Here is a 15,479-nt window from a genome sequence, read left to right on the forward strand (position 1 = left end):
TGCTAACAAAAGCACGTTCAGTAATTAACATGTGCATGTTTGTTATTTTTTCTGCGTTTGTCAGTTTTCATTGTACGTTTTCATCCTCTGTTTCCCCCTTTCACTACAGCCAGATGATATACTGCATTTTCTGTGTCTTTTAGAGGGGAGCCATTCCTGTGAAGTTTTCTCAGTGATGTCTTCTGAAATTGCATCAGCTACCTGCATTTTCAAAGTCTGCTAAACTATGGAAAACTATGTTGTCAACCTAGATTCAACTCTTTGTATGTCAGGGCAAGCACATAGTCACTTTTCAAAAATGTGATTCTCCCCAGTTTGCATTTTGCACTCTTGTCCACTTGTGTGAAGTTCCTTACAGCATTTTGCCCCTACTTTTCCTAGCTGCGTGTAGCTGCAGAATAGCACCCCACTGGAGATTTTGACTCATAAACTTCACTTTCCCTTTCCAAGTAATGTTCATATGAAGCCTTGCTCATCAGTGCCATTTAGGTTCTGCAGACATACATGGTGTTATGCACGCAAAAAGTCCCACAGGGTGTAAGGAGACTCATCGTGTTTATACACTAGCAGGGCTGAGTCTTCGTGTTGCCTTGTTTTTCCCTGAGACACAAAAATAATTTTGTATTGGCATGAGAGATAAAAATACTATAATGGGAAGGACAGAGAGATAAAAATAAGCCATGCAGCGTTTGTAATGCTTTAGTTAGCATGCTACGTGCCCGTTGTGCTGCTGCATTCAGAGTGCCCGTGTTCTGTTGTTTACAGCACACTACAGGGGATACAGCTCCAGGTAGTCAGAGCCATCCAAACTGGAAACAAAGCATGCCATGTATGCACCATGATTGCCATTTATCTTACTGGCTGATGTTCTAGAATGAATGCTACTATTTGGCTAGAAGGAGGAGTAATGTGACAATGTCCATTTTGGGTTTTATTGCTCAATCTGTGCTGTGATAAAATTTGCAGTGGCTTCAGTGTGAATCAGGTCATGCTTGTGCAGGACAGAGATATCAGCACAGAATGAAGGAAGGTAGAGCTAAGCAGGGGCTCTGCACAGAGGCTGTTTGAAAACTCACCAAGCAGCTCCATGCAGCTTTTGGTACCCAAATGCTATTAATTATTTGTGACCAACTCATCATCCAAGGCAGGGTTCACACTCCCATAAGTCACTCAGATCATGATTTTGTTATGGCTGTTGTATCTGCATATAACAGTAGAAAACTGAGGAAAAGCTGACGGTTGTTTTCCAAATCCAGAAGGAATATTATGCTAACCAAAAGGAATATTATACTAACCAAATTAAGCCTACTGTTTAAAAATGCTATTTTTATATCACATATTTTACATTTTAATGCCTTGGCTTCCCAATTCATTCCCAAACTGCTTATATTCCAGCAACAAATCTGGTCTGATACTGTTTCCGTTGCAATCAACTATCTTCATGCCTAAATTTTTGTATATGTAACTATTTCTGGACCATTTTTCTTGCAGTGCAGCCAAACATATATTCCAGACAAATATGAGATATTTGAAGAGGTGCCACGTATGGTGTCTCAAAACAATACCCAATTTGTCAAGCAATAACAACAAAATAAGGTAAGAACGAATTAATGTGAAGAGGTGCAATTTAGAAGTTGACCCAAGAATACTTTAAGGGGTAACTTGCCATGGATGCTGCAACTCATCCTCCAGAAAGGGCTGCATCCACACATTTTACAACATGCGTTGGCTCAGAGCTATGGACAAATTTCCTGGTTGCATGTTACCTTTACTAACATATTAATTAGGTGGTTTCTCCACATTGGCATGACCTCATCTCTTTGAGGAGGACTGCCTGGTTGAGCTTATGGCACTTGACCTACTTTTCAGTGGTTCCTTTTTGGATAACACAAAACTTTCCAAAGTAGCTGAATTGTGAATATATATTTCAATCATATTTCATATGTAAATTTAAAAGATTTTAAAGTGAATCCAATATTGTAAAACATGTCCCAACATCCCTTTCTGAGATCTCATTTGCATATCAATCTTGTAGCTTGAATAGTCTTAATAGTGCCACTTGTTGGAGAGCTCTGTGTATTGCAAGGTATTTCAGTCACGTATTTATAAAAACAAATGGCTTTTTCCTAGTGAGAGGCAATTCCTAATTTAAAGTGCTATGGAAAGACAAGTACTGCAGTCTTGGCTTCAACCACGCTGACTCAAAGACTATGAATGAGCAACACGTTAGTGGATCTTATGCAATTTGATCTTTACAATGGTAATGAAGGAGTGAAAAGGGAAAAATAAGGACAAATTTTGCAAGTTTTAATTCAGGAAGTTGTCATTTCCTTCTGAAACACATTTTGCCCTGCAGCATTTGGGTTGAAAAATACCAGTTTTCCTGGGTAAGCCTTGGTCCTGTGCTGAGGTCTAAGTCATTACTGGTAATTATGCACATATTCTCCTGGGTTATGCAGGTAGGCTTAATGACATTGCATCATTTTCTTTGCAGTGATTAAGAAATTCACAATTGATTATTGATTATACTACAGGCACCGCATGTCTTTTCACAAGCAGGTCCTAACACACCCCAAGTACATCACATTTCCTGGAACACTGACAATACTAACAGCACGCCCTGAGTCAGTGGCAGTGACAGCTACGAAGGAGACACTGTCATGGTGTGCCATATCAAAGATCCACAGTGTAGTGTCTCCGGAGCGTGCCTTGACATCACATCAAAAGCTCCACAAAGGAGCATTTGTCATGCACAGAGCTGCAGATCCCTGGTGTTGTGTTGCACTAAATAGTTTATTTAGTTGTTTTGCACACCCTGGCACGGTATTTTGAGGATCTGGTGAGATATAATATTGGAAATATATTGAAGTAGCAATGTTCTTGCTGGGACTAAATTTACAGTGTCAGGAAGCAAGGTAGGAAAAAATTAATGCAGGTAACATAATAAAAAGGGAATATAAGGAACTCTTTGTATGTCAAGAAACAGAGGGGCAGGAATCATTAAAGTTTACACATTATTTCCAAAAAGTATTTTGTGGTCACTAAGTGAATTTGCTGTTTTTTATCCTTTTCAAAAAAAAAAAAAAAAAAAAAAAGAGATGTAAACTGTTCACATTACCTGCTTGCTGGGGTCACCTAACTAAGGTCTGACATAGTTTGATTTGGCAAAAGTAGTTGCAACACCTATGCTAGACAGGTAGGATGAATGAGCTAAAGATTATTCTTTCCAGTGGTTTTGCAGGAGATGAGAATTTGTTAGCCCCAAAGCAAACACAGCCCTAGCAGCCTGCTGGTACTTTGAAGTTCAGTTCTGTGAAAAGCAGTGCAAATTCAGCCCCTGGTAAGTCCTGGAGATGGCTGGCTGGGTTTAGGCTTTGTCCTTCCTCATTTTGTTTTAAGTCAGTGCCGTCTTCTGAGAATTTCCTCAACTCTATTACTGCATTCAGCTTTTTTTTACTTAGTGTGCTCATTATTATTTACAAATTGTGAGTTACATTTTAGAATTTGCATTTAGAATGGTATTTTAAAATATAATATAAAACTTCTTTTTGTAAAGTTCTGAAGGTCAACTCTCACAAATTCCATGATTTCACAGGTCAGGATGATCCCAGAGTCTGTTTCTAACAGCAAGGACATCTGAAATAACTTATTTAAATCTTGGTTCACATGTTCTCCTATCATTGAGAATCAGCACAGTCAAATGGTTTGAGGGCAGTTGTGGGCAAAACCTTGTTTTAGCTCAGCTTGTAATCCATCTTTTCAAAAACACTTGGCCTTTAGAGTTTGCCTTTTGCCTTTAAGAGTATAGAAATCTGGCAGAAATTAAGCCCCCTTGCTTTCCAGCTAGCCCTGAGATCAGAGAGGCCGGGTGGGGCTGAGTTTAATTTCTGTTTACAGCCAATTTGACACTGTAAGTCCACTTGCATTCATTAAGATCCCAGATGCACAAATAGTTTGGGTTACACTGTAGGTCTGGGCTCCTTCACAGTCACAGACTCACAGATAATGCAGTGTGCAATTCAGCACCATAGGCCTGGTCATGTTCAGTAGTAACAGATTTACAAATAGTGCTGTTTATTGGAGCAACATCTTATAGATTCTCCCTAGATTGCTGGTGATAAGTTCACTAGACCTGCAAAATACTAGCATGTAGCACTATGTACGAGTGTTCCTGGGTATACTCTGATGCAGTCAGAGGCCTAAATCTTACCAAAAATGTGTCACTGGCTTTGGGGAAGAAGAGGGGCAAGCCCATTGTCTGCAGTGTGAGGGATTTACAATGCTGGCTTCCACTTTGGGGGAGAAGTGGAGGCAGTCAAATATTCTATTACTGCTGTCATCAGTGGGGAAAGGGGCAACCACTTCATGCGTAAATGGACAGTTACAAAGAGAGAGAGTACAAAGGCTGTGGCTCTTGTGCAAGGCCAGCACACAGCCATGACACCTTCTACCACTCCCTCTTCCATTTGGCCAGTTGGTAAGGGTCATCCATCCTCCTGACAACTTATCGTCCCATCAGCAGACCATTGTGTCTGTGGTCATTCCTTCACCACTGTCTCATGGAAATCCCTTTACCCTGTCAGTTATGGCGTAGGTCATGGCTGTAGGCCTCATTCCTAACCTAACTATCCAGAAAAGTGAAAATATCTGCAGCAGACTGTGAGAAGAGATAAAACATCTGCTTTGTCCAGGCTGTCCTGAAAATCAAGGGATTCAGAAGAGGATTAGAAAAATGTTTTTTTCTCTTGAACAGTGCTGAGGGAGGGAAAACATCTGTGACTGGAGAACAAAGAGGGCACACAGAGGTTAATCTAGATATGACAGAGTGGTGTTTGTGTTCTAGATATTAAATGTCAGGCTGGAGACTTTTTTCCATTCAAGAGCTCTGAGGTATTTCTGAGCAGTCTAGGTTGCAGTTCTGACATGTCACAGGACACCAGTTATTTGGCAAGATTTAATTCAAAGCCATTATTTTGGGAAGGGACAGAGGATAAGTAAGAACAGCACTATTCTGTGGAGAGAAATTGCTGTTTCTAAGGACCCTTCTACTCCACGTAGTCTTCAACATCAGTGAGAGCTTATACACATGTGACAATGGCTGAATAGACTTAAATCCACTTATTAAGGGTAAAAGCCTAGATGTAATTATTACTCACAGAGGTACTCAGTTGCTAACAGTTGTGAACTTCTAGCACTCATGATTCTGCTTTCAGTGCATACTGTAATAGGGGCTTTTTCTTTCTTTCCTGGATGGGCTGTGCAGCCACAGCAGAGGACATCTGGCTGTTGTCTTATGGGACTCAGAGGGAGTTTCTTCATAACTGGCAGTTCTTGGGGGATGTCTGACTGGATGCCTGGCTGCCTCTTGTGCCTCTGGCACTGTCTCTCTCAGTGCTGTCTGGGGTGGTGTCATGGTGGCTGTGTGCTCCCTTTGCCTCTGCAGGAGGAAGAATACTGAGCAGGCTGCTGCTTAAGCCTTACCTGGAGAGGTATTTCAGGTGATGAGTCATGCAGGATGTAGCAGATGGAGCCATGGAGACCACAGTGCTGGTGTGACTGGGAGAGAAGCCTGGAGCACTGGGGTTGGGCAGTGGAGATGGAGGGGAGGACAAAGCAGAATGCAAAGCCACCAGCTTTGTCAGAGCCCAGCAGCAGTACACACCACTGTTATGGGGGATGTCCAGGGTGTCCAGTGTGCCTTCAGAGGGAGGGGTGGGAAGTGATGCACGGCAACACTTGGGAAGGTAAAAGTTAAAAGGCAAGTCTGATTGTCATGTAGTTTAATAATAACATGTGTTTCATGAAGCTGAAACATGACTGGAGCATAAGAAGGGTTGTGTTGGCTTCTGGCTGAGCAGAGACTGGAGAAGGACTGGTGGGAGTGCTTGGGGGGAACACGGAGGGTGCAGGTGTACTGGCACTTAGTGGGCACACACTGGCCCAGCTGGCATCCTGGCTCCCCCTGCCTCTGATGGCCTTAGGAAAGAAGTTGGAGTATTTTGGACTTGTTATTAAAGGCTAAATGCCTGACATGCTGCGGTTCTGAGAGGGTGTGGGGGGATGCAGTGCTTCAGTGCTACACTGAAGGCTTTGGCTTTTGCAGGGGTCGTTCATTTTGCTTTTAGCTCTAATACTAACCAAAGACTTAGGACCCAGTGAAACTGGCTTTCCACTGATATATTTAATTATCTGTTTGATTAATTTACTTCTCACATCCATTTCTTTTGCTTTTCTCAAGAAGACACCTTAAGCAAGGACCAGGGCAGAAAACATATTTCTGTAAGGATGAAGATGGCTCTTTCCATGCCAAGGGATTTATAAGCTGCCTTCAACTATTTTTTGATTAATAGATAGTGTTACTGAAGTGTTAACACATACGGCAGAAGTCAAGCCTCTGTTATTTTTCTCTCTTAGAGGTGAAAGCAGAGTGCATTGGCTTGCAGCGTGTAGTGTTTTTGTGGGGTTTATTTGGGAGCTGCAGCAAATAATTGTGACCTCTGATTAGAGGAGTGATTTAAAACTGCTCTTTGCTATGTTAACTTGAAGTTATGAACTACAAAGGTTTGCAGTGAATAGCTTATGAATAGAAAAGGGACTCTGTTGGAACTCGCTATTATGTTTGAAGTTGGTAGAAACTAGAGATTGAAAAGACCCGCTGGTTCACTGAATTAATTCATTGCACATGCAAGACAGAAACTCCTGGCACACTGATATCCTTCCTATGTTTCTCAGGAAAAAGAAAATATGTTGAGATGTTTCTGGACAAAATGCTTTGACACAAGGCAATCCATTAGGATGTCTACATTTTGACCCAGTCTGCCATCTAGTTAATTTTTGCATTAAATTTTCAGTGTCAGTTGCAGAATGACTAAAAAATTAAAGCTTCATGTAGAAGAAAGATGATTTATTATGTATTTCTCTTTCTAGCAGTGACAGGAAATATTATTCTGTAGCTGTTTCTGTTCTGGTTTTCTCTGAAGAATAGTCAGTTTAGTCTAAATGTAGATATTGTGAAAACATACATGAAACACAAGGCTGATAATGTTTTTATTTTTGTTTGTTGTTTTTTTTTTTTAATACAAGTCAGAAAATAATTTTTGAACAACTAGCAACCCACGGCTTTTGAAATCCCGTAATGATACAGTGAAATCTTGTAAGCAGTAAGGAAACAAAATATTGGTGATATTTGGTGATTATGCTAAGTGAAAAGAAGAAAATAAACAGAGTCTGTTAAGAGTGATGAGTATATTCCATGTGAAGAAATTTCACTTGTCTAATAATTGAACTTAATTTAATTTAACTAGATATGTAGGCTAAGAAATCTTTTCCTTGTTCCTTTTATTTTTTTAATGGACTTTCATAGGAAGTTGATAGAGTTCCTCAAAGGAATAGACTTGCTAGCTTCAATTTGTGAATGGTACAGCCTACTTTTGTCTTCAGCTTATGAAATTTGGTCTATTTTGTCATGACTGCTTTCTTTGTTAAAAGGTAAAATGCACATTGGGCAAGTGCTCTATGGCAATTTGCATAAAAAGTGATGACAAAGAACAATTAATTCCTCATTATTATGCAGTGAAATGCTACTTCGCTCCTAAGTGACTGTAGAGGAAGGTTTTCTCCCTGCGTGTAAATCTGTTGCGGCATTGTTCTAAAAATAGTACTTAAGAGCCCTCTGCACTCTTTATAAATCAGGGTCTTTGACACTCCAGTCGGTTCTCAACAGAGAGATTTTTGTCACACATGCTGAACACTACAAGTATCACCCGAAATATTCATCACAATAATAAGCATCAGAATTTTGTGAGATAAGGCAAGATAGAGTAATTTAGTATTTTGTCAAATTAGATCTCTATCTGTTTTATCTGGAGATCAGTATTCAAAGTACACTCAGATCACACACAAATAGAAACATATTCCTGCCACACACAGCTAGTCTGTACAGAACAAAGAGTCAAGATATCATTGTCTATGAAGGCTTGATTCTGAGTACAGATTTCATTACCAGCTCACCATAGGATAATGAAATTCCTTCGGGGCAAAGATGAGGTACATCAAAGAGGCAGCATGGAGAGGCAGACTTTGTTAGTGCATGCTCTGTCACCTGCATTACTGGTCCTTGCCTGCCTTTAATTTGTAAGGAAATGCTAGTAATTCAAACCCTTTTATTGGACCAACATATTTATATATATATATCTATGTGCATAAATGTATGCGTATATACAGAGAAATATGTATTTTTTAACATACAAAACCTTCTGGAAGTTATTTGGCTTTGCAGCTGAAATGGAATACAGAAAATAATTAATTTCTTGCAAGCAAAAAATTGCCCATACAGGTCCTAAAAGCATCTTTGTATTTACTAAATAAATGCTGTCTGCACCATGTAGATAAATAACCTTTCCTGCAACTTTGCCTTTTTATTTCTGTAGCAATTCAGAGTGACTTTAGTGCCTATGGAAATGAGAGGACAATGTTCAGCAAGACCAGGAGCTGCTGAAGACATGAATCACTAAAGCTTTCCCACAAAGCTTTGCCAATACGGGAACAAAAGGGTTGCCCTACAGAAACACATCACGGGTCTATCTAGTCCAGCATCCCGCCTCTGGCAGCGGCCAGTAACTGATGCTTCAGAGCAAATCAAAACCACAGCAAGCACCTAGCTAATTATGAGATGTGATGCGTAGAGGAAAAAAAAAAAAAGGTTGGTCCTGACTCACAAGAGAGCAGTTTATGCCCTGAAGCGTGAGGTTTGATTTCCCTTGTATCCGTTTGCTTAACTCACACAGTTGCAAATACTATTTATGCTTAAAAGAGTTTCTAATCCTCTCTTGGATTCTAATCAACAATCTGCCTCAATAACCCGAGAGTTACCAGGAAGTTCTCGGGGCTGAGCACACACTGCATGAAAGCTTTGTGCTTTGCTAGTTTAGGGAAAGTTTTCCAGCCTTGGCCTAACACCCACTGCCCTGAGGATCATGCCTAATTGTCTAGATGAAAAATACCCAAGCTACCACTCCCTATCCCCTGAGCCCTGCCTAACTGAAGCAGTTAATTCTTTCCCAGCCCCCACTTGCGAAACTATTGCTTTGGAGAGATTTCTTTTGCTGGCACTGGGCAGTGGCTCCCCCTTTCTATCCTTCTAGGAGGTTTGGACAGGTTCCTTTGTGTATCTCACATCTCTGTGTGAGAGGTCTGCCAGCAGTCAGCGGATGCTGCCTGGCCACGCTGCCTCCCTCCCATTGTTGCAAAGGAGAGAGCAGTGGCAGGCAGAGGGACAGGGCATGGGGAAGGTTCACAGAGGGCAGCAGTGGTGTCAGTTTCTTTCTGCCATTTCAGTATTTCCTCATGTAATAGCTGGGGTTCCACTTGGACTGCTCTGTGAAAACATGCAATGCCTGTGAGGCCCCCTCTTCTTCCCAGCTTAGTCCAGATTTTCTTCTCTCCTGGGCAAGAATGCAAGCAACATTCAAATCATCTTTTGATGACCTTGCATGGCCTTGAGCATCGTTGCAGAGTGATTCTGACTCCATTACAGCAGAGTGATAATCCTCTCTGCACTCTCTCCATTGCATGTGGTTTTCTACTATGTACATCTCTAAATGGTTATTTAAATCCAGCACATGGACCTTAACAGCAATATCAGAAGGTAAAGGAGATCAAAAAACGCTAAACTACTCCCCATGGGGCCTAAGTGCTCCAGCCTAAAGGTGTAAGCCTGAGCTTCTGAACAGAGAAGTGGCTTCTAAACAAGGAGGTGCCCAAACTCTGCAGATTTTCATCCCAAAGTTTTACCTTCACAGCCTGAGGCTGCCATTGCTGCACAGGTGAAGGAAGACAAGCCTCAGTTTTGAGGTGGCCAGCAGACTGACCCCAGCTTCTGAGAAAGCTCCAAACAGCTCTCATGGCGCCGCTGCCATGGTATCCTCACCTCTGGCTGTGTTTTCGCATTCCTTCCCTGCTCCTTGCCCCTAAGGCAGGCACTGGTGTTGCAGCACGCCAGTTTGGGGCCTCAAGTGGCTGCACACTTCTTTGCAGAATTAGTTTTCTGCCAGCATAACTTCCTGAACCAGCTGACCAGAGCAAATATGACCAGGACATGTGCAAAGGGAGGAGTGGAAATGGGAGTCTGGGGATAGGGCAGAGCACCCCATCTTGATGTGGCTCCTCTGCCTCGAGAGTCCAGCAAAGAGGCACCCCTGCCTCAGCCTGGCACCCCACAAGAGGCTGATCTGCCTGCTTGGTGCTTCCCTATGAGGAGGCTCCCCAACATCTGGCCAAAGGCAGCACCTCTGTGTTTGAGTGAGGGGCAGTACTGTGAGTCCAAGAAGAAAGGCAGGTTGGTGCAGTGGGGAAGGGAGGAAGGGAGAGGACATGAGGGTCAGGTAGTGAGCTCAGACAGTGAAGAAAAAGTGATGAGTCTGCTGGCTTATTGCAGGCTTAGAATGGGGAACTCTTGAACCTTGTGTGCCCTTCTGTGTGAGGCAGAGACACTGGGCAAGTTGGGAGTACAGTGAGGGCTGGGAGCAAGCTGCCTGCATGAGCAGTGAGGGTGGACATATTTGTGTTTTTCTGCCTGATGTCCTTTTCCCTTCATGCTTTCTCCATACCTAAAGTCAGCCATGCTTCTCTTTCTACCAGCTTTCCCAGGATCTCTTCAGCTGCTGCTTCAGCTATGGCAAACAACAGAACAAAACCCAAATCAGAGCCTTTGTTCAGCAAAGATCTCCACACAGAAGAAAGAGCCTGCCAAATACAGAGGTCTGAAACTGCCTGCAGTGTGTTGGTCTGTTTACCTAGCATGGCTCATGCTATTTTATTTGCTTAAGTGTCATTACATGCGTCCTGGGAGAGGTGGGAGGAATGCCTTCTGCAACCTATACTGATTTTTTCTGAAACCATGATGTGAAAAGAATGCCATTTCATGTCAAGAAACTGTTATTTCACCTAGCAGCATGTTATATTGTATTCCTCAGTCTACATTTTACCTGCCTGGGGTGTATATGTGTGATCTACTGAAATCACTTGCCATCTTCCATAATTTATGCTGTTCTTCAGTCTTAGCAGCGTGCATAAACTTCAGTGACACTTTGTCATTCCTCTCTAAATCATTTTGAAAAATTATTTGAGGAACAGCACCAGATCCATGGTGATCTGTGTTTCTCCTGCTTCACTTTCCAGACCAGGTTCTGAGGTGGCAGGATGACACAGCAGAAGAAAAATCACAGCCAGGAAGGTGCGTATTGTCCCAGTAGTAAGAAATTGGAATGTATAATGTGGTAGCATGAACCTTGGCATACCTATTCAGCCTAGCAGTGTCATCCCGTGGTGGTGGAGGCAAGGAGAACCCAGCTGAAAGAAAACGTTCCCCTTTTTCTTCAGGCAATCTCTTTATAAAACCTCACAATGAGCAAATAAACATAGTGGAAGAGGGGAGATGTGAGGGCTAACCTTTAAGACACTAGGGGCTTAGCATTTACTATTGTCACACAGGACTGTACCCAGATTATTTGTTTCCTATTGCTTAATCCATTTATAACGCAGTGTACTAATCCACAGTTTGTCATTTGACCTACTGCTCTGCTATGTGGAGCTCTGTCAAGGGATTTTGAAAACCTGCTGATGCTTTCTGCTTCCTTAATTCAATGGGACTCTTTTGTGGGTTTGAGGGAGAGAGCTGCAGCTCAGCTGGCCTGATCCTGCATCCCAAATTAACAATGTCTGTGGTTGCACATAGTGAGCATCCTCAGTGCTGGGGTTGACCCTGCCTACCTCCCTTTCTGTCTCATATTTTAGAAGAGACAAATTCTTTAGTCTTGGAAAGCACCCTTGTTTTTCCATATTGCATGCTCTTGCCAGTCTCTCTGTTCTGAAGTTTAGCTTCTGAACACTCCTGAATTCTTTTAACTTCATTAGCTTAGGTTTTCTTAACTTGCTGCAGTGCCTCCTCTTCAGAAATGTTTATCTTCATAGTAGCACAATCAGCATTTCAATATATTTCAGAATCCCCCCACTACAGTGAGAACAAACGTAAATAATAAATTCAGCTTCTTGAAAATGTCTTAATCCTTGTTAATTGTGTCCTTAATTCCGTAATGACCCGGAGGGCTTACAGAGACACACATGCAGCTTTATATATGTTTAGTCTATTTGAATAATTATATATTGTTTATCTTATTATCTTTGGCTGTTCACTCCCTCTTCTCCCTCTGAATTACTGTCTATTTACAGTTTACTTGTGCTGAGCTGGTTTGGTCAGAATTTCTAACATGTCTGTGTGAAAGCTCCTTCAGTGCTATCCTGGAGGCAATGTCTCTGAAGTTCACAGCACTACATTCTACTACACCAGCTCCTGCCTTGAAAGAGCCTTCAAGGTTCTGAAATTTTTTATAAAGGTTTGTTTGCCTCAGTTCAGTGTGATAAAGAAGTACAATGTGATATTTCAGTAAGGCGTTTGATTTTTTAAATACAGTTATCATTAACAATGATATTAGCCAGAACAGCAACTTTAACTTAAGGTTGTCAGATACTTTCCTCCTGTCAGCTGCTTATAATTCCCTCATTTTAACCATTGCAGGTGGTTTCTTCTAGGCTCTGTGCCAATCTCATCTATTAAAACTGTCTTTTTTTGAGAGGAAGAGTGGGCATTTTTGAAAGCAAGGTGAGAGGCAGTGAGAGTGGAGCTGGATGAGAAGCTGGTAGGAAACACTGAGACTACCTGACCCAAGGACCAGTGCTGAAACACAGCATCTGCACCCATCCACCTCCCTTGGCTGCCTGTGGGGGTGATTTACAGCACTGCCCTTTTGGAGTTTGTGATTTGTATAAATGGGGCCCAGGATGGGACCGCAAACTTAATTTGTATGTCTGATGTAAACTGGCAGCGAGGCAAACCTGTAAAGATGCACAGCTAGTTCACTACCTTAGCCAACCTTTAATTCCAAGTCATTTCCATTTCCACTCATCACTGAGAAGGTCACAACAGAAAAACTTTTGACTAAGTAATCTTTGCCTTCTTTTTACAGCTTGGTACAAAACAGATTAATTAAAAAGGAGAGGAAAATAATCTCTTCCTTTCTCTTGTCATGAGAATCACATGTGCTGTGTAAAGTAGAGAGTGAAAAGAAGCAAGTGCTCTAAGTATAGGATTATTTTATATATTTCATGGGAAAAAGTTGTTCAGTTCTTTTCAAAGCAAACTATGCCTACAGTTCTTTCAAGGAAAGTAGGAGGAAATGATAATAATTATATCTGAACTGGCTTAGGGCTAAATTCTGCAGATGAACATGGGTGTGACTGGGCAAAATGTTGTCTTGATGTTAACCCGAAGGGAAAATGAACCTATCAAACCCAGATTCATTTGCAAAAGTGTTACATATGTTTTTGTCTATTCACACAAGTATATTTGATTTTTTTTTATTTTTCTTATCTGAATGTGCAAATTAGCCTATTCTTTATTTGCCTTTGCAGGAGTACATTCATATGCAAAAGTATGGCAATTTAGTTTCAGTATTCAGCCTTAAAGATCCCAACCAATGTAAATATTAGTGGAGAATACAAAATTAAAAAAAAAATTAATGACAACTTGAGTATTTGTCGATTTTGCTCAGAAGTAGATGGGAAAGTGAGTAAAGACCAAGGAAGCTAAAGACCCATAAACTTATCTTTATCTGTGGAATTTGGGATATCTGTAGGGCAGATGGGATTATGTTATTGGTCAAGGCCAATAGCCATGTTCATAAAGAGTAAGAAATAAGAAAATTATTAAAGGGAGCTTATGAATGTAAAACTTTAATAAGTGGGACATTATAGACAAATCAAAGAAGCACTAAAGGATAAAAGAGTCCAGTCCCATGTGGTAGAAAAGAGAGCTCTGCTGCAGCTCTTAAGTGCAGCAGTCTTGGTGTTAATGAATAGTAAGGTTTTTTTCAACATCCAGAATTGTATGGGTTAAAAATTCTTTCTCAACTGACAAGAGCTCAGCTAAACAGATCAAAAAGAGAAAGAAAACCAAAACACAAGCTCAGAAGTTGCCTTTGCCTTGTACCAGGAGTCAGAAAGTGTCAAAAGATGTGTCATATCTTAAAAGGCTAAATGAAAAGTTAGAGTTCCTCAGTACATGAAGAAAAAAAGCTTTATTGAAATAGTTTCTTTGTCACATCCTATAAAAATATTATGAGGACAGCATGTGTAAAAGAGTAAGAAAAACAGAGGTTACTGGAAATTCATGTAAAGACAAGTTTCTCTATCTTATAGCATAACAAGAGCAAGCCATCACTCCCAATACAAGTGTTTCTAATTATATGGGGGTTTGGGGCTTTTTAAAGTTTCTGGACGTTTCTGCTAAAAAACAATGGCACTTCCTGAAAACTGACTGTTACAGATGTTACCAGAGTAGCTGGAAAACCCATCCATCTTTCTGAACTCTGATTAACAAACAAGGTATTTATGTTCTCCAGAAAAGTGTTTTTTGAAGTGAATGGCCAAAGTTTTCACTGATGAATTTTGCCATAGCATCCACAAGTAGTGCCATAGCAGGGGCTGTTCCTTCAGCAGTGCTGTGCAAAGCACCCTCCCCTCCCATGGAATGTGGCTGTGGCTGCAGAGCTGTGTGGATGTGCATCCTTAGAGGGGCTGCCACTGCTAATTCTGGGCCAGGTTTCTGTACTCAGACCTTGAAAAAGGCTGGAGAAAACAGGTTGCCTCTGGCACTGACTGAAGTTTCAATAGTTCCAGCACTTTGTCTTTCAGTCCTACTCATTGTGCTGATTCCTCCTGCCAGGTCTGGATTAAAGTAGTTGAGAGAGTTGACCTTGTCCTAGTTTAGGGCAAATCTGGGAGGAAACCTCTGAATGGGGTCCTCTAGAAAGCAAATTCAAGCAGCCCCTCCCCACCCCCACTGGTTTGGGAAAGGTTTCCTTTTAGAAAAGCGGAAAAAAAAGTTTATTTAACAAGCAAAGTATTCACAAGTGTAAAAAACATGAATAATATTATACAATAAAACCTCTCGCTGTTCTGAAGAGATGGCAAAATCAGAAAGTCCTGTAGTTCAGAGAGTCCTCTGTGGGTGTTTCTCAGCTCACTGAGTGTCTCTCAACCCCTCCAGTGCTAGAATGCGGCATCGTGGGCCCCGGTGGGGAAGAGATCCCGGAGTTTTTCTGGGTCCAGAGCAGGTTTGAACAGTTTCAGAGAAAGAAAAAACCACAGTCCAGGGAACTTCTCTGCCTCAGCTGGCTAAAAAACTAACTAAAAGCAAAGGAGAGTTCTGCCCCGCTCTCTGTCTGTGCTGAAGACAACATGCACCAGGAGAGAGAAAGCCAAAGCTCTTATCACTAGGTTTTTGAATACATCTTTACAGCTGTGAGAAAATTCTACCCCTTTTTCTTCTCCCCCACTTTGCTCTCAGATCTAGGTTTAAAGGCACAAACTTATTTCTGGGCTAAACAGATGAATGGGGATACAATTCAGCATCATAAAGTCAC

At 41.5% G+C, this 15,479-nt stretch overlaps 1 long non-coding RNA gene across 1 annotated transcript; it reads left to right on the forward strand.

The window, feature by feature from the left end:
• Positions 1-4,375: 4,375 nt before the first annotated feature.
• LOC135298014 (uncharacterized) lies at positions 4,376-10,752 on the forward strand. The gene is made up of 3 exons (XR_010359974.1): positions 4,376-4,477; positions 8,430-8,701; positions 10,639-10,752. It is a non-coding gene; the product is annotated as an uncharacterized LOC135298014 (long non-coding RNA).
• Positions 10,753-15,479: the final 4,727 nt, after the last annotated feature.

Source organism: Passer domesticus, chromosome 3 (assembly GCF_036417665.1).
Source record: "Passer domesticus isolate bPasDom1 chromosome 3, bPasDom1.hap1, whole genome shotgun sequence".
In the NCBI taxonomy this organism is placed as follows: domain Eukaryota; kingdom Metazoa; phylum Chordata; class Aves; order Passeriformes; family Passeridae; genus Passer; species Passer domesticus.